The sequence below is a fragment of the Zonotrichia albicollis genome, chromosome Z, assembly GCF_047830755.1.
Source record: "Zonotrichia albicollis isolate bZonAlb1 chromosome Z, bZonAlb1.hap1, whole genome shotgun sequence".
Lineage (NCBI taxonomy): Eukaryota > Metazoa > Chordata > Aves > Passeriformes > Passerellidae > Zonotrichia > Zonotrichia albicollis.
In genome coordinates, this window is record NC_133860.1 from 5038282 (window position 1) to 5062676 (window position 24395).

At 39.1% G+C, this 24395-nt stretch overlaps 1 protein-coding gene across 6 annotated transcripts in view; it reads left to right on the forward strand.

Annotated features, from left to right (window-relative positions):
- The window catches only part of ARB2A (ARB2 cotranscriptional regulator A), a 258117-nt gene that overhangs the window by 192268 nt on the left and 41454 nt on the right, over positions 1–24395 (forward strand). The gene's annotated exons all lie outside the window — the stretch shown is intronic.

Genomic DNA, 24395 nt, shown 5'->3' on the forward strand with positions numbered 1-24395 from the left:
AACCAAGATTTTGATTACATTTCTGCTATGATTTGGGATCTCACTATGCAGATCCACAGCTCTGTACAGACACATGCAATAGAACTGACATTGTTCTTTCATGCTTTGGAAAATTATACATTACTAAAATTTTCATAGAGTCAACATTCATTTAGCAACTTTTTGCTCTTTTAGGGGAGATTATTACAGTTTAAAAGAAATATATTGTTCAGGAGTGGAATTCTTTAAAACAATATTCACTTCTAATCTCTGACATCTGTGTTACTCTTGTGAAAGACTGCATGTTATAGTGGTCATTTTAGTCAGGTAAATAAGGAGTTGGTTAGCAGCTGGTCAGTATTTACTGTACACTGGCCAACACTGAAAGTAATCCATGACAGCATCTCTTCCCTTTCTTTGTATTCCCCTGATATAAAGAAGATAAAAGGTATTCTGTAAAATAAATCCTAGGTGTTACTTGAAAAGCAATGATGCTTCATTAGAGCTGTAAATAATAAGTCTTGATTCTACATTTCTGTTGAAGACGGGTCACGGTGGCCGTAATGTTTCTGCACCACTTAATGAATTCCTAAACTGCACTGAAGTGGTAGAAGAATTAACTTAAATGGGGTAGGACTTTAACCAGTAAAAGCTGGATATTTGTATTTAGTGCATACATTGAGATAAATTAAGATCACTAATGTCTTTGATAATGATTTAATATAATATGTATATTTAATGTAATATAACTATAACTAAAAGACTAGTTCTTTTTAATATAAATATAGTTTAAAATAGTATAACTTCATGTGACTGCTCCTGAATTATCAGCTTGCTCACATGTTTTTTCTTATATATCTTATAATTGCCCCTTATATAAACAACTGTAAGACATATACAGAGAACCAAGTCAATAATTTGTAGAGTGTCTTTATATAAACCTGCATTAGGGTAATATGTAATAAATGTATTAATTATTACTAGATGTAGGGGCATTATTGTTTAATGTGAGAGATTTTATTTCAGTCTTTTGAGGAATGCAGTACTGAAAGAGTGAGCCCACACTCAAATCCTGGCAGCATTGCCCTTGGTATTTCAATGAATGACAATGAGAGCAATCAGAACAATGACAGATCTTTTAAAATAAACCCTTTGCAGTAGAAAGATTCACTTCTATGCTTGGAAGCCCATCTTTTATCTCTGTTTACACTGAAAATAAGTTCAGAAATAACTGTCTCATGGTCACATCTCTTGAGCCAGCTTTTCCAAAAAGGGTCTGATATTCAGCCATTCAGTGTACGGGGTTTTACATGCAATCATAGTTGGTGAGCAGTTCCTACTACAGATTATCTCACAATCTCTTGCTTGCTTTTCCCTTAAAATCACTAGAGACAAAATAAGTTACCATCAAACTGGAAAAATTACTTGTATTTCCAGATAGAGTTGTTAACGCTTTGGATTAAAGAATTATTAAGGAATTAAAATGTTTCCCACAATTGATTAATTTCTTACTTGATTACAAAAAGGAAAGAATACACTTAAATGTTGAGAGCATGAGAACAATACAGAAAAAGCAAACCATAATATATCCACTGTCTGTTCTTGTGGCAAAAGGTACTTTGTGGGTCTCACCTTCAGTCTTTCATGTGTGTCTCAAGGATTTGGTTGCCTGGTGGTGTCATAGCTTAATATCTTTTGGCATCTAGTTGGTGACAATGACAGTGAGTTTGAGTGCTCCCACAGCAAGTTTGCCAGCGACACCAGCTGGCATACTGGTAGGAAGGGATGTCAGCCAGAGGGATTTTGAGAAGTGGGCAGAAGAGGAATGGACCCCATAAAATTCCACAAGGCCTAGTGCAAGGTCCTGCACATGGGTCAGGGCAATCCCAGGCACAAGTACAGGGTGTGCGGGCAGTCAGCTGACAGCAGCTCTGAGAAGAAGGATACCCAGTTTTCGGTGGACGAAAAACTAAACATGGCCTGACAGTGTGTATTTCCAGCCCAGAAAGACAGCAATATCCTGGGGGTGCATCAAAAGCATGACCAGCAGGTAAAGATGGTTGGTTCTGCCCCTCTGCTCTGCTTTGTTGAGACTCCATCTGGATGACTGCATACAGCTTTCGGGAGCTCAGCACAATATAGATTTAGTCCCGCTGAAGCAAGTCCAGAGGAGCCACAAAGATGCTGAGAGGGGTGGAGAAGAATTTTCCTATTAAAATAGAGTGAAGGAATTGTTCAGCCAGGAGAAGAGAATGCTCTGGAGACCTTGGAGCACCTTCCAATATCTCTAGGTGCTACAAGAGAGCTTTTTACAAGGGCATGGAGTAATAGGCTTCAAACTGAGAGAGGGCAGGTTTAGGTGAGCAAAGACCAGAAAGAAACTCTTTGCTTTGAGGGTGGTGAGGCAGTGGGACAGCTCCCTAGAGAAGTTATGGATGATCCATCCCAACAAGTGTTCAAAACTAAGTTGTATGCGGTTTTTTGAAAGTTTGTGCAAATTCCCCTGATGGGGGTTTGGAACTTCTAAAATTCCTATCTCTTACCCTCTTTCATTTCAGCCATAATTGAGAACTTCTGTTAGACTTGAGGTTATCTTCTGTCTCAGTCTTAGCCTACCTTCCTAATGGAATCAAATCAAAATATATCTGTCCTGTCTCAGAGGAGATGGATCCATCTAAGACATAAGAAAATCTAGGGTTGAGAAAGACGAAGACTTCAAAGCAGTCTGTACATTAAATGTCATCACATAAAAAGGAGTAGTGTTGGGTGTATTTCTGGCTAAGACACTAGAGTTCAGCTTGGAATTTGACAGAGACAATGGAATAGATGCTTTAATGACAGGTTGCACTGCATTACTGCTAACTGTAGTTGTAGTTTATGCTGTGTCTGAGACCTTACAACATTTCTCCTAGTTCTGGAGCAGGGAGTTCAGAAGCCAATCTTATTGGAGCAACTACTGGGCAGGAATAGCTAAAAGTGGGGATGGGAGAAAGCAGATCCACAGATCTGCCTTTGTCTCTGATGCTGTTCAGGAATTAAATCACTTTGGTTTCAGGATAGTGGCTTGAACTTCACCTCAGGAAAGGTATTGTGGTAAATTTTGCTGGGTAAACATGGCATTTGTTTTTCTGAATCCTGTTTGTATTCCTTGGCCCATGTCTTTCTGCCAGTGAAAGCTTGTTATTTAGGAGAGATGATTTAACTTCTAAGTATTTTGCCAAACTGGATATGCATCAACACTCATTTAAAATAATCAAGTGAAGATGTTGTAATATTAGTAAAATGAATTGCCTAATCAAATCTTTTTAAGGCCTTCCTAGTTGGCCCCCAAAATCGCTAGTTATTCTGTTAACAGTTGCAGCCAATGTAGTTAAAACAATGTGAAATAAGGAAATTACAACTTAAAAGACAAGCACTGGAATCAAACACTGACAGTAATCAAGAAATGTTCTATTAACAGTAGAGCCTAGGCTTACATAAATGTCTATTTAATAAGAGAAAAAAGTGTAAGAATTAATTCATACAGCTGAATAAAGTAGCTTCAGGCTGGTAGAAGAAAGACAAACATCTTTTGGGGGACAGGTATGATATGTGCTGATGGTGCTCTTGAGTCTTCAGATAGTATTTTCTGGTACCAAAAATCAAGATTGAACTCTGTATTGTATACCAAACACTTAATTACATTTAGGTAAGCCAAGCACAACTTTTTTGTGTGTTTTGTTTTTTGCTTTGAATTTAGAAAATATCATTAATAGCCCTTTGTTTGGGATACAGAGTAGATGGGATTTGACTGATGAGGTGGTTAAAAAATGGTTTATTCCAAAATCAGTCTCATGGAAGGGCGAGACCATAAGGTTGTTACACCCATTCATGCCATCACATCTGAAGCTGTAAGTACATCTGAAGCTGTTATAACTTCAATGTATAAAAGTTATACATCCTTATCAGCTAAACATGCTAATTCATCAAAGTGTGAAACTGAGTTTATTTGTTTAGGAGTTATTTTCCAGTAAGTGGCATTGGCTTGAATTAATTACATTTTTGTACCTTAATTTCGCATTAGTAGATTCTAATATCTTTAGTATGTGTTAGCCTCATCCCCCCGCCCAGAGTAGGAGTAAACATTCTTACATTACTTCCTGAGAGGTGTTCATCCTGCTGTTTCTTTCCTTTCTGTTGTGTAATGTCACATCCTCTCTGGGAAGTCTCTTCCAAACTTCTAGTTTTGGTCATCCATTCTTCCTTAGTGCAAGTGTACAACCTCAGGAACAGCTGAGTAAACAACAGTCACCCTCAGAAAAGAGACTTGTTCTTCATGCCCATAGTACTTGGGGTAGGAAATTATGGACCTAGATATCCATTTCTTCTTTATCTGTATTGTGATTTATGTAAGGCTACCTATTCAAATAGTTTTCTCTGAAATTTTGTGTTAGGATTTTCCCATCTTCAATATCTTCCCTGCTATTTTAAGCATTATTTTAAATAAACATCCATAGCTAATTAGCTGATTTATGACCCTTGAGTCCAAACTCAGGGGTCAAAGAATGTGCTTCAGCAAACACTTTTCTTTTTTTTTTTTTTTTTTTTGTACTGCATCTGCATTGCCAAGCAAATTGATTCTGTTTGCCATCTGTATGGCAGTTGTCTTCTGTTAAATGGGCAATTTTCCTTAGCTCTTCCACACGCAATCCTCCCTCTGGGGAACCATATGCTGATAACAGGCTATTGAATGTCACTGCATGACTGATAAGAGCTAGAACATCCCATTGTGAGATGCTCCACCCAGAGGGAGGAGCCAAGCATTCCTACCCAGATATAATCTTGAGATTCTGAAACACCAGCACGGCTTTCTCTCTCCTCTGGATTTCCCAGAGGAACAGCTGCCTCTTCCACTGGGTCTTCAGAGGTAGACTGCATCCTTTTTTACAGGATCCCTGCTCCAACAGAACCACACCTGACAATCCAGGAGGACTGCAGCCACAATTCCAATTGGACTGTTACCAACACCCTGACCAATAGAGTGTCAGGTTGTGTTCTGACTCTGTCAGTGTTGTTTTAGTTTAGTGCATTGTTTATTTTATCTTTTTATTTTCTTCCCTAGTAAAGAACTGTTGTTCTTGATCCCATATTTTTGCCTGAGAGCCCCTCAATTTCAAATTTATAACAATTCGGAGAGAGGGGGTTTACATTTTTCCATTTCAGGGGAGGCTCCTGCCTTCCTTAGCAGACACCTCTCTTCCCAAACTAAGACATTTTTCAAATATGGAACAGAAACATATATTGAACAATTTCATACATTCTTTGACATTGTTATTTACAGTTTCACCAGCTCCATCTGCAAATGGATGCATTTTTGCTGTGGATTGCATTTGTTGCTTGTGGATTTTGCTACGTTTGCCAGCCATACATTGTTTTTACTCAGATAACTTCATCTTTCTCTATAATATTTAGCTGATTTTCATTTTTCCTATATTCCTTAACTGATTTCATTTTTTTTCTAAACCAGGGGAACTAATGCTGTTAGGTGTTCTTTTGTCATCCAACAATTTTCTAAAAATACCATTCATTCATTTATATTTAAATATCACATCTTAATTAAACTTAGCAATTTTATTCCTACTTTGAAGAAAAAATACCCTTTTTGAAGCTCCAAGCATGTGTGTTGCCAGCAGAGGCTTCGCTCTGTTCAGTCCTACCAATGTCATGAGGTCAGGTTCACAGGCCCCAGGCAGCCAGCCACTTGTCTTTATCCAATCAAAACACTGCCCAAAGTAGTAGAGTCATAGAAGGTATTACACATTTTTGTCTATGAGCACTGTTCATTGTTTTTGGGAGCTCTTAATATTTGTGAATCACCAATGTCCATCTCCTGAAGTTATACCTTTCAGGGTGAAAAACTCTCCATGCATTGCAGAGGTGTGCCTAGGAAGAAACTTAGCCCATTCACTGTTTTGCCAAAGTTGTCTGTCACAAAGCTCCTCAACAACATCTTCTCCTGGGCTTTTTTCATGTATTAACTTATATGCACAATAGACCCAAGATCAGATTTTATCACTGTTGTTAATAGCAGAGCACCACATCCTCATCACTTCTATGCACTTGAATTAGCCTAATAAGGTAATAAGATAAACCTAGATAATAAGCAACTGTTTAGTACTCTGGGCATATAAATTATTTGCACATCCATCAGTAATGCCAGTTATGTCAAATTGGGCTTGATGGCTGTAGTTAGACAACAAACAAGAATTGGAAAAACTAGCAGTGGCATAGCGTTAATTTCATCATTCCTTTTCTTTTTATTTGCCAGATAAATTTATTTGCAACACATGGAGATTAAATTTATATTATCTTTGCCTTCTTAGCACCCTGCCCTCAAACTGCTAATGTAACAGTTTTCTGACTGTTCCAGCTAGCTCTCAGCTGAGAGGATTAGTTTACCAACCTGTGAGATAACCAAAACATGAGAAACATCAAGCTCCAGAATGCCATTTTTAGAGACCCTTTTCACACTATATTTGCACTTTTAACATCCTCCTATGAAGAAGCATTTGGGAGGCCAAATTTACTGTAGAAAATGCTTGTAATTTTCTAATAACCTACACTGGCAACAAATCTTGTCATGTTGATACACAGGGACAGTAAAGAGATGTGTTTTGAAAGCATTGTGATTATTATATAGTTAATAATAATTGTAGGAGTAGTAGTAGTAGTAGTGGTAGTAGTAATAATAATAATAACAGTAATAATAATAATAATAATAATAATAATAATAATAATAATAATAATAATAATATTAGCAGACAAGTGCTAAGAATTCAAATGCTGATTGGTTACCCAGATAGTGTTAAGGACAAGACTAATTTAAGCAGTCAAATAATATTCTTATATTACAACATGCAAACGATACCCTATGAAATAATTATTTGTCATACGTATCTTAATAGTATGAATAATTATGTGTTCCAATGAATACTTTATTTAATGAACAACATTCAATAAGCAGCGTTTTTATCTATATTCCAATTCTTATGCAAAAGACATTTCCCCACATATTGTTTTATTTCAGATAGGTTTGCAAGACATACCTTAACATACAACAGCTTAACAGAGAAATAATCTACATAGTTAATAGAGTAAACCATTTTAGATTATATTCATTGCCACTGCTGTGGTACAGTAGTCAGTTTGAAGACAAATGTTCGTTTAAACAAACACTGTTGAGAGTCCATCAGTGCTTTTTAGAACGAGGCTTATGCAAATGAGGCAATGTGTATAAATGTTCCTATGGCTTCACCTGAGATTTTTGTTAATATACTGTTTGACATTATACATGTTACAAGAGGCACACCATAGAATTCATAGTACATATAAATAAACCCCACATGTATTTGAAATCTGAAGGCCAATTTTGACTCTTAAATACTTATATGATGATCTGTTTGGGTCTGGCAGACCTTAGCTCTGATTTTGCCTTTCTGGACAAGGCAGGTCATCTTTTATTACCATGTTTGCCTCCAGATGATCAGTGCTATTATGTCATAGTTTAAGCTACTGAACTGGGTATTAAACTGGAAGGGCTTTGCATGGAAGAAAGCATTCCTGCCTGAAGGTGTGCATGCTGTGTCTTCTCCAACATGATTTTTCCACCACAGCTGTGCATGCAACAGAAACAAATGAGAACATAAACATATCTCAAAACACTTGTGCCACAGAAGCAGACATCACTTTTTGATTTTAGAGAAATTGAACTTCAAGGATTCATCCTTACTCTGAGTAATTACATTTGAATGCTTTCTGTTTGGTTAATTTGGGAACAGAGTTCTAGACATCTGTTTATTCAACTTGGTCCATTTAATGAAATTTGTTCCCTTTTCCATGAAGGAAACCTCCTATAAAATCCCATCAGATTAAACAAATATAAGATAATGGCTGAAGTACAGTGTCCAGCAGTACAATGCTGGACACTGATAACAGTATGTGTCAGGGCTGTGACATGGGATTTGGATAATTTCAGGAGTATTCTGGATGTTTATGATTTTGACAATTTCCTGCTACTGACTGCACAAGTTACAAATTCAGCACAGCTTATAAATCTTGGGGATTCCTTGAGGCTGCTAGGCACCTAAATCATCTGCCACCGAAGATTCCCAGTGGTTTTGTAAGCTCTCTCTTCAGTTCTTATCCCAACAGACCACTACTTTAAACTAAATGCCAAGTGTAAGCTAATGTGTTTTAAGAGTGCTCTTTTCCTCTTCTGTTAATAACCCTGGATGAAACTTACTAAACATTTGTGTCATCCTCTGTGTGATACCATTTTCTCCTTACTCTTGAAGTACACGCCTCCTCTCCTCCAGGAAATTTTCAGCTTCCCATAAAGATCTGACATCTGCCTGCCTGTGCAGAAGAATGGATGCAGCTTTGGAGGATAAGAATCTGAAAGAACCCAAGAGGAACACTGCACTATTGACTGGCAATTGGTCACCTTCCTTTGAGATGGTGGTTTGAGACCCCACAACTTAACAGAAGAGACTCCACATGGGACCTGAAGGTGGTTGCTGCTTCTAGTGTCAGTGGCCTGACCACTGCACTGTCTTGTAGGTGAAGGCTCTCCCTTCCTCATCCATCTTAAAAAAGGAGTGGATTTCCACCCGTTTTTTTAAGGAACAACATTCATTGCTTCCTGGCTGCAACATTCATGACGTTTTTAGTTTCCATTACTTTAATCAGTTAGTCTTTCCTAGATTATTATTTTTACCAATGCCTTGTAAATGCCGTGCATTTTTTGAAAAAGTAGATCATGGGATGGAGAAGCCTCACAGGTGGAGAGGAAAGGTGTTCATTCAATCCAGTAGGATTTCTGGTCCACTAAGCAGAGGAGGATTCATGAGAGATTAAAGGAGAGCCAAAATACTGTTTTTCCTTTCCTGTTATTTCTGGGTAACAAGAAAGAGAGACCACAAACACCCAGTGAAGATGGCACCAAAATGTGATGGACTTCCCCACCAGCCAAATGCCACAGGTTGTTCTCATTAAGCCAACCAAGCAAGAACATACCTTAAACAAGGAAATTAGATGTAAAGTGGTTGTTAACACCAGTATACCCAGCCTGTGAGAAATGTGGGTTAACTGGAAAACAAATACCACCCAGGAATCTATCATGTTGCGTGATGTCAGTAGAAAATGCACACACCTAATCTTGGGAATGTCAGCTCCCCATACCTCTCTCCATCCTTGCAGACAATGTCTTTCTTCCAAAGCAGCTCAGAGCTCAGCAGAGAAGTGAGGACTTTTTCTGATATTTTGTGGTTTGATCATAAAGTTTGTGTTTTATAAAGTTTTAGAAATTCCAGGTGAAATAGAAGTATGAGCGTTTGTATCACCTGCTGTCAGACTGTCTCACTTTAGGAGAACTCCACTACATGATACAGGCAAGTCTTGGTTTCTGCCAATTTGTATCTTCACTTGGAACAACATTTTTATTTCTATGGTTTTAGCTGTATTCACAGCTCGTAGTTTGCATCTGCAGGTAAATAATGTTATCTTTGTAACAGAGGCACAATCACACCCAGGTGAATTGATTTCTCATCATCCAAAGCTATTATCAACCATGCAAAATTTATTCTTTGTAGAAATGAGGAAGTAGAAATTGATTTTGAATATTCTTTCCATACACAGGCTCTTTCATATTTTGTTAATTCTAGTATGGCTTTTCTGTGCTACATGTCTTTTTCTAAACTTTTTCTCTGATTTCATGCCTAACTTTTTGATCTACTAAGTGATTTACTGAAGCTCTACAAGTGATATTTCATTCGCCAGGGAGACTGAGCTGAGTGCTGTCCCCAGATTCGATACAATATTGTGTTAGAATTAATATGGATATTGATGCAAAATTAATGCAAATAGACTCAACATCTAATCCCACACTCCCTCACTCAAGTTCACTGGCAGCAACAGCAAGTTAGTTCTTTGATTTCAGTGCTGGATATGCAATATTTATGAGAGGTTGCACTTTACAGCTTTACTTTGGTTAGCGTTACTCCAGCACACATTAAAACAGTGTTTGGAACTGAATTTTTTCCAACACTGTTGTCAGACCCAACTTAGACAAACCAAAGTTTGGGCTTTGGCATGTCTAGTGGTTCACCCCAGTAAAAGCTACACCACCAGCTTCCTGAAGGTGCAGAATGTAATTAGCATTTTGCCAGTTGTACAGGTACAGGACCATGCAGAGCGCTGCTCACAGTTGTAAGTGCCTATGATGTGCAGCACAGCATTTGACTATTTCACCTCTCTCTCTCACTTCTACTATATACGTCTGCAGAGTCTGGCTTGAGTGCACTGTTAGAATTTTATTGATATAACTAACAACTAGTAAGAAAGAGTGGGATAGAAGTCATCACCAGACTTCAAAGGTTTTAATAGATTGGTGGGCAGTCTTTCCCGTCGTGTTGTCTGTTGATCTATCTTCTGAGAATGGCTGAAATTTTCACTGACCTCTAACCTTGACATGTTAGTCTCCTGTACTTTACTGCTCACATATAATTTTCTTTTATTTCTGTCTATTTAGACAGGTATGGTCTTTCTGATCATAAAATCACAGGCTCATGAAGAGTTTTGCATTGCAAAGGACCTTAAACATCTGGTAGTTCCTGCCACTCACCATGGGCAGGGACTAGTGTCTCCTTTTTCCATTCAAATGTGTGTGCCCAGGTAAACAGCTTTTTGATGAGTAGTAAAGACTGTTTAAATAATTTTAATCCTCTTGCCCCAGTAGCTTCATGGAAAATGGTTGTTTTGATGCACTTTCTGATGTAGATTGTGTATGACATTTGAGGCATTGGCTTAGCCATTAAAATAAATTGGACATTGTATAACCATTTTCAAAAGATAAGGCTTTTCTGAGTTGCTTTCTTAAACCTAACTGTCCAAACATAGTTTGGTTTATATTTCACTGAACATAAAAGCTCATACTGTTCAAGTGTGCAATTCAGTAACAGTCTACATTATGGGGGAAAATCAGTAGATATTCCCCTGTGGTTTTTTGATGGGGGAGACAAATATCCATCAAGAAAACTTGCCTGTTCCTGGTGGGCTTGATTTTCTTCCCCTTGGACTCAGCATCAATCCTATCAATGCCAATGTGCATGGCTGAACAACAGTAGAGCCTCTTTCCCAGGTATCATGCAGTCGCTTCTCCTGAAGCAGTGGGCAGACCAGAGGAGGGTTATTTCGTCCTTATCACCTCGTGGATACTTAGTCTCAGGAGAACTGTGGCAGCTGTGTTGTGTGAACAGGAACAAGCAGCCCTTCCTGGGTAAACCAGCAGAGATGATTCTCTGGCTTACAGTCTCAGCCCTTTACTGCTCCAGCATCCCACCCTGTAGTCCCGCATGGTGTCTGAGCACTGCAGATCTGGGGAGGAAGATGCTCAGAAGCACTTCAGCAATGCAAAATAACATGCAGCAATCTGCTTGTCTTCACCAAAACGAGCATGAGTGTAATTATCCTTTTAACCAAGACACTTTAAAATAGACCAGGAGTGACTGAGAGGGAGTGAGAGCAGTCCAATGATAGATTTAAAGTTCAACAGAGGGAAAAACAATCATACAAGGATTTTACAAGCAATGACACTTGGATGGTATTTGGGAAATCTTTTTCTTTCAAGACTATCTTGCAATTTACTATGGGAGTAGCACATCAAAGCTGCACTGACTTCAAAGCTTAGAACCACTTACAGCTTCCAGCTATTACTAAAACCTACCACTTCACCCTGCCAGCAGCTCATCTCAGCTGCCTCTTTAAGTTACACCCATCTACTTCCTGCCTTCTGATTTTGGGGAGGGGAAAAAAAATAGCCAGAAAAACTTGTAAATTAAATATAGCTGTTCGCAGTGGAGCAGTGTCAAAGTCAGGGGAAAAAGGCAAATGAAGGCATTAAGACATTAAAGATTTAGTACAAACTCAACAGTGATTTACATATGCACGCTCTTATTTGGCTGACTCTAATAAAGCTGTCTGCTTTGAGGAAGTTCCCTGTGAGAGTGTTACCCCGGGGTAACAGCCCCTGATAGAGGGGCTGTGCAAGCTGTGTGGGCTGTTACTGAGGTCCAGATGTCACCTGCAGCTTGACGTAACCAGCCATGGCGCTCCAGGATATCTTCACATATTCACATGTATTCACATACAACGAAATAAGTCCCCATCCCTGTTCCTGCTCATGTACCTCAAAACAGTATGCCACAATGATGCAGTGATTGCGCCATTTATTGCTGCAGTGTTGTTGATTCTTTTGTATTAGTGGTAGAGATCTTGGAGACAACATTTTTGTATTTTATATTTTGGGAGTCCCTGAAAAAATTCAATTGTAGTAGCACAGGGCCGTGCTACATTCTCTGAACTGATAGAAGAAAACCAAAATGTACCAGAATAATAATTTATTGTAGTATTAATACTGTTCAACACTTTAGATTGGTACATTGTTATTTTCTGATCGGGAGATTTGTGCCTGGGGTTTTTTTAAATGGTACTTCAATTTCTGAATACAATTTATCTTGCAGATGACATATTAATGGGAAGTTAGGAGCGAGTGTGATCCTTGAGTGTGTTTCATATAAGAGTTTTTATATTTGGTACAGATCAATGACATACTCTAGAGCTAAATGCCATTAATCCATTTACAGACATTCTTTGCAACAAAGAGAAATTACCACTGAAAGAACCAATCATTCGTTAAGGAGAATTTCTCTGTTTCCTTACATAGTCTTATATTTTGAAAATGCCTTTGCAGGTGTTGAAAGTTGATTTTTTTTTCCTTTATTTCTTCCCATTACAAGGAAGGATTTTGGCAGTAGTGGGGATGTTGGTGGCTTGTCCCATCTGAGCTGGGACAGCAGAGATGACCCCACATGAAGCCAACCTGCTATTTGTGGCCACAGTGTCCCACCAGGGGGTAGTTTTATCCTCACCCACACACACAAATTACGTGCTTCTGCATCAGACATGTGGCAGATATCAGTACAGAAATGGGAAGGCAGACAATGGACTGTTTTGCCTGGATGGTGGTTGCGGCTAGATGTAAATAATTGACTTATTGGGTACCACAATCAGTTGACAAAAACATATTCTAAAAAGATGACGTATGAAAAAATTATACAGGGACTTATGTTAAATCTGTAATGTATATATGGACAGTGTGTGTTCTCTCTGAAGAACATGGCTCTGCTTTAAACTTGTAGAGGGATAGATGGGAACTTCCTGGCTGGCTGATGTTGCAATAAAAAAGTAAGGTTATTTGTAATAATTGTAGACACTCCATCAATACATTTATATATTTTGCTGTGTGATAGATTTCTTGTCTTCTTACTATATGCATTTATCTCAAATAAACTGTGCAGTCTAGTAACAGCATAGTAATTTGAAGTTCATTGAAAATACAGGAGGACATCATGTCTCCTGTGCTTATGTTAAACTTGGTATATTAGCTTTCTTGCACAGCTTGCAGCATAGGAGTGTGATACACAGCTATGGCAAGGCAGGCTAACCACATACAAATTCATGAAGTACTGCTGGATTAGCAGGAACCAGCAAGGGTGTGCAAGCATGGGGCCATGATTTCTGTAACTTTTCATTTATGACTTAATCAATTAAAATAACAAGTTTGGATTTTGTGGTCTGCAAATAAATATGCACGCGTCATCTGCAGAAGCTATTGTTTCATATGCTTACTCTCACAGCATAAAAGTTGTGTCAGCTGCAGTACATCCACAAGGAGAGCTGGACTTGAAGTTACAGATCAAATATGTGAGGATCCAAAAAATTATTTTAGATTAGCACAGAAAATTCAGGAAAGGGTAGTGAATTCTTTTAACTCACATGTTTTTGTCTAGATTTCCTATTATTATTCTTTATATATTCTTTTCCTTTTTAACATTTTGTTTCCTTCAAAACTCAAAGATGGCAAGATTATGGAAGCAATAGGCACTGCAGCCTACATTTAAATTGTGATATGGTGGTGTGGAAAGCGTTCTTCTGATGTCAGACTGGCTTGATCCTCTGTCTACATAATTAAACCTTTAACAGCTCCATTGTAGTGTTCACCTTGCTTGACTTCAAAGAGCAGCGAAGCTACATAAAGAGAATGAGGCGCAACTACGCCGAGTGAGTTACTCCTGGTTACTTAGAAATGCTAATGCCTTCTCTGCTGTGTTTATGAAGTTACCTGTATGTTGTTCTGCAACTCTAGAATTGAAAATAATAAAATTAGAGATAATTATGGAGACTAAAGATATTCTGTGATTTGAAGTAATTGCCATTCACCTTTCGAAACCTTGTCCACCCCCACCCTATCCCCTCTTCCCCCAAAAAATAATTAATTGAAGATGTTATTTTTGGGGAAAGCAAGATTGGCACTATTACTGAGGAACCTCTTGAGTGTGGTCTCCATGAGTCACTCAAGAAAAGGATGTGGATGAATGCCTGACTTATCACTCAGAGTTTCTTGGGAACTAATCTGTTCAAAATGTTTGGACTAAGCTAAAACCTCACCTGCTCATCTAATGAAAAAGGTCAAAACAGAGAAGAAAGTGTCATGGTTTGTGTTAGGTGACACTGTGCCCTGCTTGTCTAATTTGATTACACAGAGCCACTGAAGCCCCAGGCAAAGCTGATTTTAGCTGTAATCAGCTTCTTAACCTTTTGAGAGCTAATATAAACAGTACCTACTACTGGTTAATTATGTTGTTCTACTACATACAACAAAGTGCAAAGGAAAATGTGTAGAACTGTAGTAACACATGTTGTGACAAGATCACTCCAGGGGATTGCAGCCCTCCATGTATTATCTGCGCTCACTGATTTCTTTCTTTAAAATTAAAAATGGGCTATGAGCAGGGAGAATCAGTTTATCAATTGCAGGCAGCATTGCCCAGTTGTGCTACTGCTTCATCTCAAATTCCTCTTACATCCTGAAGGGATGATCTACTGCTATGATGGTGGATCTACTTTTTTGATTATTTAGAATTATCTTTTTTCTAATTGCTTACTTGTAATTAAGCATGTGTCCTCCCTTCCTCTATGATGAGCATCTTCTAGAAAGTTTTGTAATTTCTTTTGGTAGAAACACCATGTCTGTATGAGACATCGGTCTCTAGGTGAGATAAAAGGGATATATTTTCGTTTCAGATTTTGCATATACATATGTAGGCAAGAAGTAAAAATCTGAGGCTGGGTCTTTGCAGAATCTGTGTATCCTAGCTTTCTGTGTGTTTTGGTTCATAGGCTTCCTCTAGTTTGGCAGAAAATATGCGTTTCCATGAACTTTAAAACCTTGAGGAGATGCCTAAGCCAATAGGTTTTCAGTGTATTTTAAATTTTTCTGACCTGTGCTGATCTCTGGTGTTCATATAGGGAAGTCTTGATCTACTGATCGTACATACTTGCTTTTCTTATATTCTTGCTGCTCAGAGGTAGCATGTTGCCTCTGGGTTTTCCACTTTGTAGAAAGCACGTCTGTTTTACTTTTTCTGTCCTACTGTTGTTGTCAGCAATCCATCATTCGTCTCCAAAAGTCTGCTCAGAGTAGCATCCCTAATGACTTACCATTATGAGCAGCATTAGCACGGGTGTTGCAGGGCAGCCTTACGCTGCAAGTGTGCTGTTTTGACTCAGTGGGGGTGTCAGCTGTGGTAACCCAAACAGTTATTGTATTCTGTACCTTTTTGTGCCCAAAATTGTTTCTGTCTCTTTATGACCCTGCCGCTGGGAAACGGAGGGGAGTTGGGGTGGGGAAAGGTGTGGTGGTATGGTTTCTGCCACTTCTAAAGTGTGCTCAGGCAAGCCAAGCGTGCTCTGTCGCGGCGTGGGTTTTGCCTTACTGGCTTCTTAGTTTTTGCTTAGGCAGGGGCTTTTCCTTTTTGGCTTCTCTTTTGGGGGTTTGGGGTTTTTCCCTCATCTCAGAAAGACTTCAGTTAAAAGTTAAGAGCTGCCTGGAGGCAGCTGGAGTTCCATAGGTGTCTGCCCACTGCTGGTGCCCAAGCAGGGGCATTCCCGCTCCCACTCGCCCTTGGCACCCAGCGAAGCAGAGGAGCCCACGGAGTCACCCCAGCCCAGACACATTGCCGAGCCTGCTCCTGCTTGTCTGCTGCCGACAGACAGGCAAAGTCCCTCCATGTGTTCTGGCCCAGACCAGGTTTCCTGCCATCATCAGAGCATGCCTGCTGCCTTTCTCAGCAGAACTTGGCAACTGGAGAGAAAAGCAGGGCAGTGAGGGAAGACTCACGCCAGTTTTCTCTTTGTCTTCCATACCGTGCACTCAGAGACATCCCCAGCATTTTGGGTCTCTCTCTGTTCTGGGTAGTCCACAAGGTTTAGCAGTTTTGTATCTGGTTATTATTTGCTATTATTTCTAGTTGTTGTTGTTCTTACTGTTAGTAAACTTACTTTTTTATGCGTATCTGCTCCTATTTATTCCTTATTGATGGAAAGGGGTTGGTTGAATCCATAAAGAGAGGCACCTCATTCCAGAGTGTTCTTCAAATTGTCTTAAACTAAGACAGGGGGCATTAGGAGACTGGACCACGAGGTCTCAGCATGTTAAATGCCTTCAGGCCACCTGCTTCCTATGAAAATTGTAGTGAGCCACCATGGTAGAAGATAGATCAGCAGGATACATGCACACCAGGGAGATAGATGAGCCTTCTTCACTTAAATCAGATACTTATTTTATTAACTAGAATTAATAATGACTAGAGTTAATAAAGAAATAATAATAATAAAAACTACTGACTAAACAACTACAGTGCATAATAACCAGCATTTGCACATATAAAAATCCTGGTGAATGTATGTATACAAGGACATACACAAGTTATTTACAAGGTCAGAGTTGGTTTCCTTTTTCAGGCAATAACTGTAAGGTTTATCTTACGCATATTTATCCATAGCAAAAGTACAGTGTGTTGAGAGAAAGTGAACCAACTACTAGTGTCTGAGCATCAGAGAGATGGCAGGTTTAGTTAGCTGAGTCTCTGCATGGATGTGAGTGGACCCGTGAGTTCTGGACAGGAATGAGAAATCTCTTGAGACGTGCTGAATGATTTGGTGATAAGATCTTCATCTCAGCCCCATTATTTTCTACAGGAAAGGGATATGCATAAGGAAACAGGCTGACTGTGACCCCTTCAGGTTTCTTGTAAATTTTTTGGCATTTCAGTATCTAGCTATACAGGTTGTCTCATGTCCTGTTGGCTCTTCACAGTCTGGCAGCTGTGTGCACAGCTGGGTAAATTTAGGCTGCGCCTTACATTTCCCTATGGGAGACTTGTACAAGTTGTTCTGTAAGCACAAAGATGACCTCATCTCTTGGTTGCAGATAATTTTTTCTGAGGTTTCACATGGACTGTGTTTTGCCTCTGCAGCCATCATGTAACACTTTTTCTTACCTACCGTAACTATCTCCTTCTGGTTTCGCTTTATAGAAGGAAAAAAGAATTAATTTCAAGTATTTATTGTGTATGTTACCATGGGATTGGTTGCATTTCCGGAATTGATAGAAATTTTCATCTCTAGCCAAACTGGGCATGATTATTCGACAGCAGTGGTCTCTTTTCTTCACCTTACCTCCACTAAAAAGAAGTAGGGTCACTTTGTCTTCTGGTCCAGTTGTCAGAAATCATGTCTGAAAAGCCTCAATCTCCACACTTAGAACGAGATGTTCGCAAGGTTCTTTATTTCCTCAATGCATTCCAGTTACAAGGAAGCTTTGTGGCAAGTTTCTGCCATGTGAGTACCTGCTTTGCTCCAAGATTATCTGGGGACTGTTCAGGTTCAACTAATTGCCCTGGACAGAAACAGTGTTTCAAAGAGGAAAGGAATAGTCTGTTCTCTGCGCACCTGGTAAATGGTATAAAAAGGAATAAAAGCAGGAGAAGTTCAGATTAGACATGAACAGAAACTTTCTAGTGGTGTATCTGGGATTACTGCCTTCAGGTGCTCCATGGAGGAGGTGTTTAAGAACAGTGCAAACAGATGTTTGCCAAAATGGATGTAGAGGCTTCGGGTCTTGCTGTGAGCCAGGGCATGGACCATGCAACATCTGTGTAGCTCGTTTGTGGCTGTATGAATGGGCGGAGAAGAAGAAAGCTAAGCAACTGAAAATCCAGGTGGCACAGATTTTCAGGTTGTTTTTCAGCTCTTTTCGTAATTTTGAACACATTCTTGCTGTCTTTTTAAAAGATTAAATAAACACTATACAATATAATCATGCAAAGTTGTTTTAGTAATGTATAATATGATTATTTTTTAATATCGCAGATCTTTGTTTGCTTTCTGGCAGGTGTGTTGGGTGACATTATCTATTATGTTTTTCCAGATGCAGAGGACTGACAGTTGTTGATAACAGTGTCCTCTCTGGTCTGACAAACAGTAGCAAAATAAGGTCTGTTAGGAGATGTTTACCAGAAACTTACTATCCTTTGTCATTGGTTTTGATGTCCAGAGTGTCCCCAGTCAGGGAGTGAAACAAATCTGTTGCATTGCTGAGATGGTCTGTCACACACAGAGAATAACATGTAAGCCTTAGTAAAGTGTTTATGAACAGTTCATTTATGAATTTGTTGAATACATCTGTACAACAATCAGCATGAAATCTGGATGTCTTTATGAATATGCTAGCAAGAAAATAAAATAAAAAAACGGATGCATGTAGTTTATAATAAGTAAACAAACCATTTGTATGCCTTAGTAAAACACGGAAGAGTAAAAATTGAAGTCTTGTCTGTTCGTGTTAACTCCAGAACATCTTAAGGCAAGTGATTTGCAGTAAGTGAAATTAGTTGTGCTGCTCAGTTAGTTCGTAATCTTACATGTTGTAAATAATTCTTTGCTGAGAACACTACTGCCTGTAGTAAGCATTGTGTGGGCTGTGGCCAGCTTCATTTCCACTCTGTTCCCTGGAAAGAAAGGAGCAATGTGCTCTTGCATTTGCAACATATTCCATAGGTGGATTGGAATAATTTATGCTAGGGGGAAAAATAAACCAGGTCAAAACAATACCTTGGGATTCTTTTAAGTTTTTTTTCCTTCCATGATGTCAGGTCCCCAGACTCCTGGGATTTTGGACAGTGGGGATGCTTTAGTAAATGTGCAGTGAGAAAACTGCTAGATTGAAGATTTCTTTAATGTTACTCTCCAAAATCACCAGCCATGCTTGAAAATAGTAGTTCTTAACAGAACATGCGCTCTCAGTTTGTAACTTCTAGCTGCAGGGGGCAGAGCTTATGCTTTTAGTGCCAAAAAGTTGTTTTGGTTTGGGTTTTTTTATTGTGTTTGTGTCAAACTTCTTTAAGTTATACTTTTATGTTTCAAGCTCTTTTTGTGTTTCAGTCTTCAAGGCTTGCCATGAAAGACATAAATAGCTGCAAAAAAATCCTGAAAGCCTGTAGATTATTTCTGAATTTCTGAATCTATAATTGATTCTTTGTATTATATATAGACTAAGTAGATATTCAGTACTCAGTAGTGTCTTAATTCAATTTCTCCAAGTGAATTAAGGGTGACATCTCCAAGGGTGTAATTTTCTTTCTTTTTTAAGATTAAATAAGAGAAGACATTTTGGCCTACAGGATTTGCATGTGGTTGCTTTGTTTATTCAGAATATGCATCGTTCACTCAGCCTTGTGGGATTTAATGAATCAGTCCAGAAACTTCTGAGCACACAAAGTTTATGTCACTGTTGATGTCACTGGGATACGAAGATCCTGAGTGTTTTTTTAGGATATGTCTAGCATCTTCTTGCGTTTGACCATCAGTTTGTGCACTAAGAGACTGGCTCAGGCAGCCCTCTCTTCTTCTTTTCCGAAGCTTCACTGAAATCACACAATCACAGATGTCATAGCATACCTCTGTCTGCCTTTGTGGGGTGTCCTGAATAATTTGCTTTGGTAGCAGAGTGTAAGGTTTGTATGAATTGACTCAAGCAAGGACAGCAGCAATTTGGGTTGCTTTGAGTGTCATTCTTGCTCAGGGGCAGATGTCAATCTCTTACATAGAAGCAAACAGTTACAGGCACTTTAATAAGCCTGAGGTAACACAACAGGCCACTTTAACACCCTGATTTGAAGGCTGATTGCATGGAGCTTGCCTTCCTGCAGGAGACCCTGTGCACAGTCTCTACTCTGGTGTGGAGCTGCCGGAAAGTATAGAACAAGTCACAGACCTTCTAAGTACTTCTATTTAGATGTCTTTTTAGCCTAAATTCAGTCAGAAGAGGGTTAAAACCCATTTGTCACAGCCAAAGAGAAGAGTTGGCATTATAGCATCTGGTGGGAAGAGGAGTCAGTCCACCAAAGGTGTCACTAATTTTTTGGAAGTGGCCCTTGCCATGACTTGCCAGAGCCTTTATTCAAATTTCTGCTTGCCAATTCCAGATACATTACTTTTTTTATATGTTAAACTCATTGTCTCTTGATCTGCTTGGATTTCATTATCATGAATGATAGTGTTAAATATAGATAGCAGTGACTGTTGTTGCATGGATGGGAGGGATCTCAGGTCATCAGCAAGTTGTCATACCAGAAGTGAAGGAGTGATTAATGTGCAATGTTGCAAATAGTAGATTCTAACTACTATATCATTATTTATAGTTTTGTAGCAAGTTAGTAGTGGTCAGTATTTTATTTACTGATCAATTTTTGGTCTTGCAATTTTCGAAATAGATTTTTTTTTTGCCCATACAGTGGTGTGGAAAAGAGACTTGATTTTTTTTTTTCAGCTGTCATCAGCAAGAAACCTCAAATTACTTTTTAGATCACACAATTTTTAAGTCATCTTCATTATTACTTAGTGAATTTTCAGAAGCTGGTGGAGGCAAAAATGCATTAGCCATCTGGAGAGATACTGAGCTCAGACTGCATGTTCAAGGGTCAGTGTGCAGGCCTTCTCCTCACCCAGGTCTGCCACAGTTGTCCTGAGCTTGGATGGGCAACAAGGAGAGAGACACCACCGTGTATGTCTACATTTTGAAAGGAGGGCCATCTGCTTCAATGGGTAATACTGGATAATAGACTGTTTCATGCAAATAGTAATTCACTAGCAATTACTCTAACAGCTAGACACTGAAGGCAAATCTTACAAAAAACATTCTAAATTTGTCTCCTTGTTGTGATAGACGAGATGAATATGCAAATAAATGAATGGTATGAACATTTTGTACTCTGTCCCATGCATTACTTAGAATTAATAAATAGGGGCTTGAAGTATGGCTTGTGAGATGCAGAGCTTTTCATGTCTGTCTACAGCACTCAACCCACAGCAGAGCCAAAACTGCTTCTGTTTGATACTGGCAAAATAATACAGAAAATATGAAATTAATATGTTTTAATAGGCAAGGGCCTGACTTCACAGCTCATAATCTAGGCATCTGAAATGTATGTTAAGACAGACTTTGTGAAGACTTTGAGGCTGTTTAACAGCCTGAGCCTCAGCGCATCCTTTTGCTGGTTACCTCCCTTCTACCAAAATCCTCAGAGAGATATGCTTGTTCCTGCAAGATGACAACATTAAACTGCAAAAAAGAAAAAAAAAGCATTTGTGTTAATATGATGGCTATGTTAATTTCTGCAAATTCTGCCTTGGGGGTGGTTGCTCAGCAGAGAGGCAAGACAAGCAGCAGAGAGCAGCACCACTTAAAACTCCGGCAGCTGAGTCTGCAGGAAGCTTGTGTGCTAGAGCTCTGAAATATGCTCCCCAGCCTGAAGCACTTTCCAGACTGTGTGTAGACATATTGACAGAGACACCAAAAAAAATGCTTGTACTGAGACTGCCTGTTCTGTGTATGTTTGGCGAGCAAGGTGCTTCAATTTTGAGGATTATAAATTGATGTGTGTTTACAGTGCAGATACAGTAGAATACCTTTTGCAATGTTACCAATCCTTTTGAATTTCTGTAGTTTAGTTTATTGGACTTGAGGCTTGGGTTTTTTTGGTTTTGGGGTGTTTTTTTTTTACCTGAAGGTGGTTGAAGACTAAAAGTTTAACAGTCCCTAAACAAGGTTGTGGTCAATACAGAAGTTCTTTGCCATACAGCTCATTCTCTACAGAAGAGATCTCTGCCTGATTTGGTAAGCTATCTGTCCTTCACCTAAAACATTCCATATTTAGAAGCAGTTTTGTTTCTTAGTCCTTCCTAAGATCTCAAGGCACAGAGAAAGCACTGCCTGCTCTAAGGGGTTTGGCAACATCATGGAGCACTTTATCTCCTGCAGTGAAAGAAGCAGAACAGCAGAGCTGAGCTTGTCTTTCCTCTTCCCACATGTAGCTTCTTAGTAATGCTAATTTGCTTTTCCTGTTTAAATATTTCAGAGTGGGCGATCAATAGTAAAAAACATCAAAGCTTAATGGGACTGCAGAGCCAGAGACATGGGATCAGTGCTCATAGACTTTTCCAGAAAGTTGTAGTGGTTGGTGGCACGGGTCTTCTGGGCATCACACCCTGCTGGAAAGCTTCAGCCTGTGGGATACATGCGGGTTAGTGTTAACCCAGCTCCATTCATGCAATGACTTTGTAAGAGGATTTAGGTCCTGGAGCTGTACCTTGAGTGTTGCGTTAAATGCTATACAGGAAACACATATCTTTTGCTTTATAGTGTAGTGCAAGTATGTCTACATACCCCATCCCTCAAGTTACTCTTCCTTCAGGCAATTTTTGCCCACTGGATGCAGAAGCCAGGTTGGGCTGTAGAGCTGGGGAGTTGGATATCAGCAGAAAGAGGATTATGATTTTTTTAAAAATCACATGGTCTGTCCAAAGGGGATGTATCTTAAGCTGTTATAGTACTGGACCTAGAAAGGGCCTCAGGTGGCATATCCCTGTGCCAGGTATCAGAATGATGAAGCTGTAGCTCCACTGTCAAGCGCTTGTCTATGCACAGGAGTGTACATAGGCACTGTCTGTATGAGTATGGGGCACTGGAGATTTGCAGGTGATGCAACAGCATATGCTGGTACAGTCTTGTCCTGTACAGTCCTGTACAGTCTTGTCCTATGCAGGACAAAGATCTTAAAGGCCCATCGCTGGTGTCTCTTTGCAGTAGTCTATCTCACTTCTTTTTTCACAAATATTTCTATGTAGTTTACACAGCCCCAAGGCAAAAGGACTAGCCCAGAGCACACAAGAGCCAACAAGCACGTGTCACCCACAGGAGACAACCATTTGGATAGCCCAAGACAGTCATCAGTACTGGTGCCTTCTGAAGGAAACTTCTTTCTTTGGAGCTACTTCATCATAGCCTTCAGGACCTAGTTGAGAACCAGGTGGTCCAAAGTTATCCCCCTAATTCCTCAATGGTTTGATTCCCCATCCCTAAAGCAAGGGTGCCTCTTCTCCCCTGTCATAGAAAATGTGATCGAGGTGGTGGAACATTCATACTCTATGGCGATGAAGGCATATTCATACCCAAGGTAAAAAGACTCAACAAAATGTAGAATATATCTTTATTTTATGTGAGACATTTATTTTGAAAGGAGGACAAAATTAAAAAGATGGCTTTAGCAAAATCCTAGCCAGCTGCTGTGGAAAAATCAACCAAAGTCTAATGTATAGTGAAAAAAAAAGTGAGGTCAAATTTGTATTGCTTGTGGGTGCATAAACCCTCTAGATGAGAGGATTTAGAAGGGAAAATGCTGCAAAATGACGTCTGGCACTGCCCAGAGTCATGCTGTACATGTGATATAGTGGAACCAAAACATCAAAAGTGATAGAAAGTATAACTGAAGATGTGTTACCTGGGACAGACCTTAATATTTACAAATGAGAAACTGAGTAGGATTCACTACAGTGATCATTTACAGCAAACAAGTAAGCCGTGCAGTACCGTTTGAAACAGTAAAATAGAAAAAAAAAGTTAAAATCTATAATTTTAATCAAAAGTTTGTTTCAGTCATTGAAATTCTGTTATTGCTGCTTACAAACATTAAAGTCAATCAAAACATCAGTAGCCTACAAGATCAATATTTTTAATATGTTTGCATTGCAGTGCTGCAGATTTTTGGCTAATGGATCTCACCCATATTGATTTCCATGGGAAATGTTAGTCTGATACTGAAATAATTAAAAAAAAAAAAGGCAAGGGATTATTGGTTTGGAATTTTGAAGGAGATAGAAGTATAAAAATTGGTTATTGACTGAATTGCTTGGGGTGAATGAACCTTTGGCACTTGCAATAAACTTGTAGCACAGAGTCATTACTGAATACCGTGTTAGTCCCTTAAACCTAAAATCAGTCAATATCCTATTATAACAATGCAAATTGTGGTGAAATAGCATAGTGAGTCATTTTCAAAGCAGCAGGATATTCATAAGCATCTACATACTTATATGGATGGATGTATTAAACCACCTCTGGGATATACACAACAACTGAT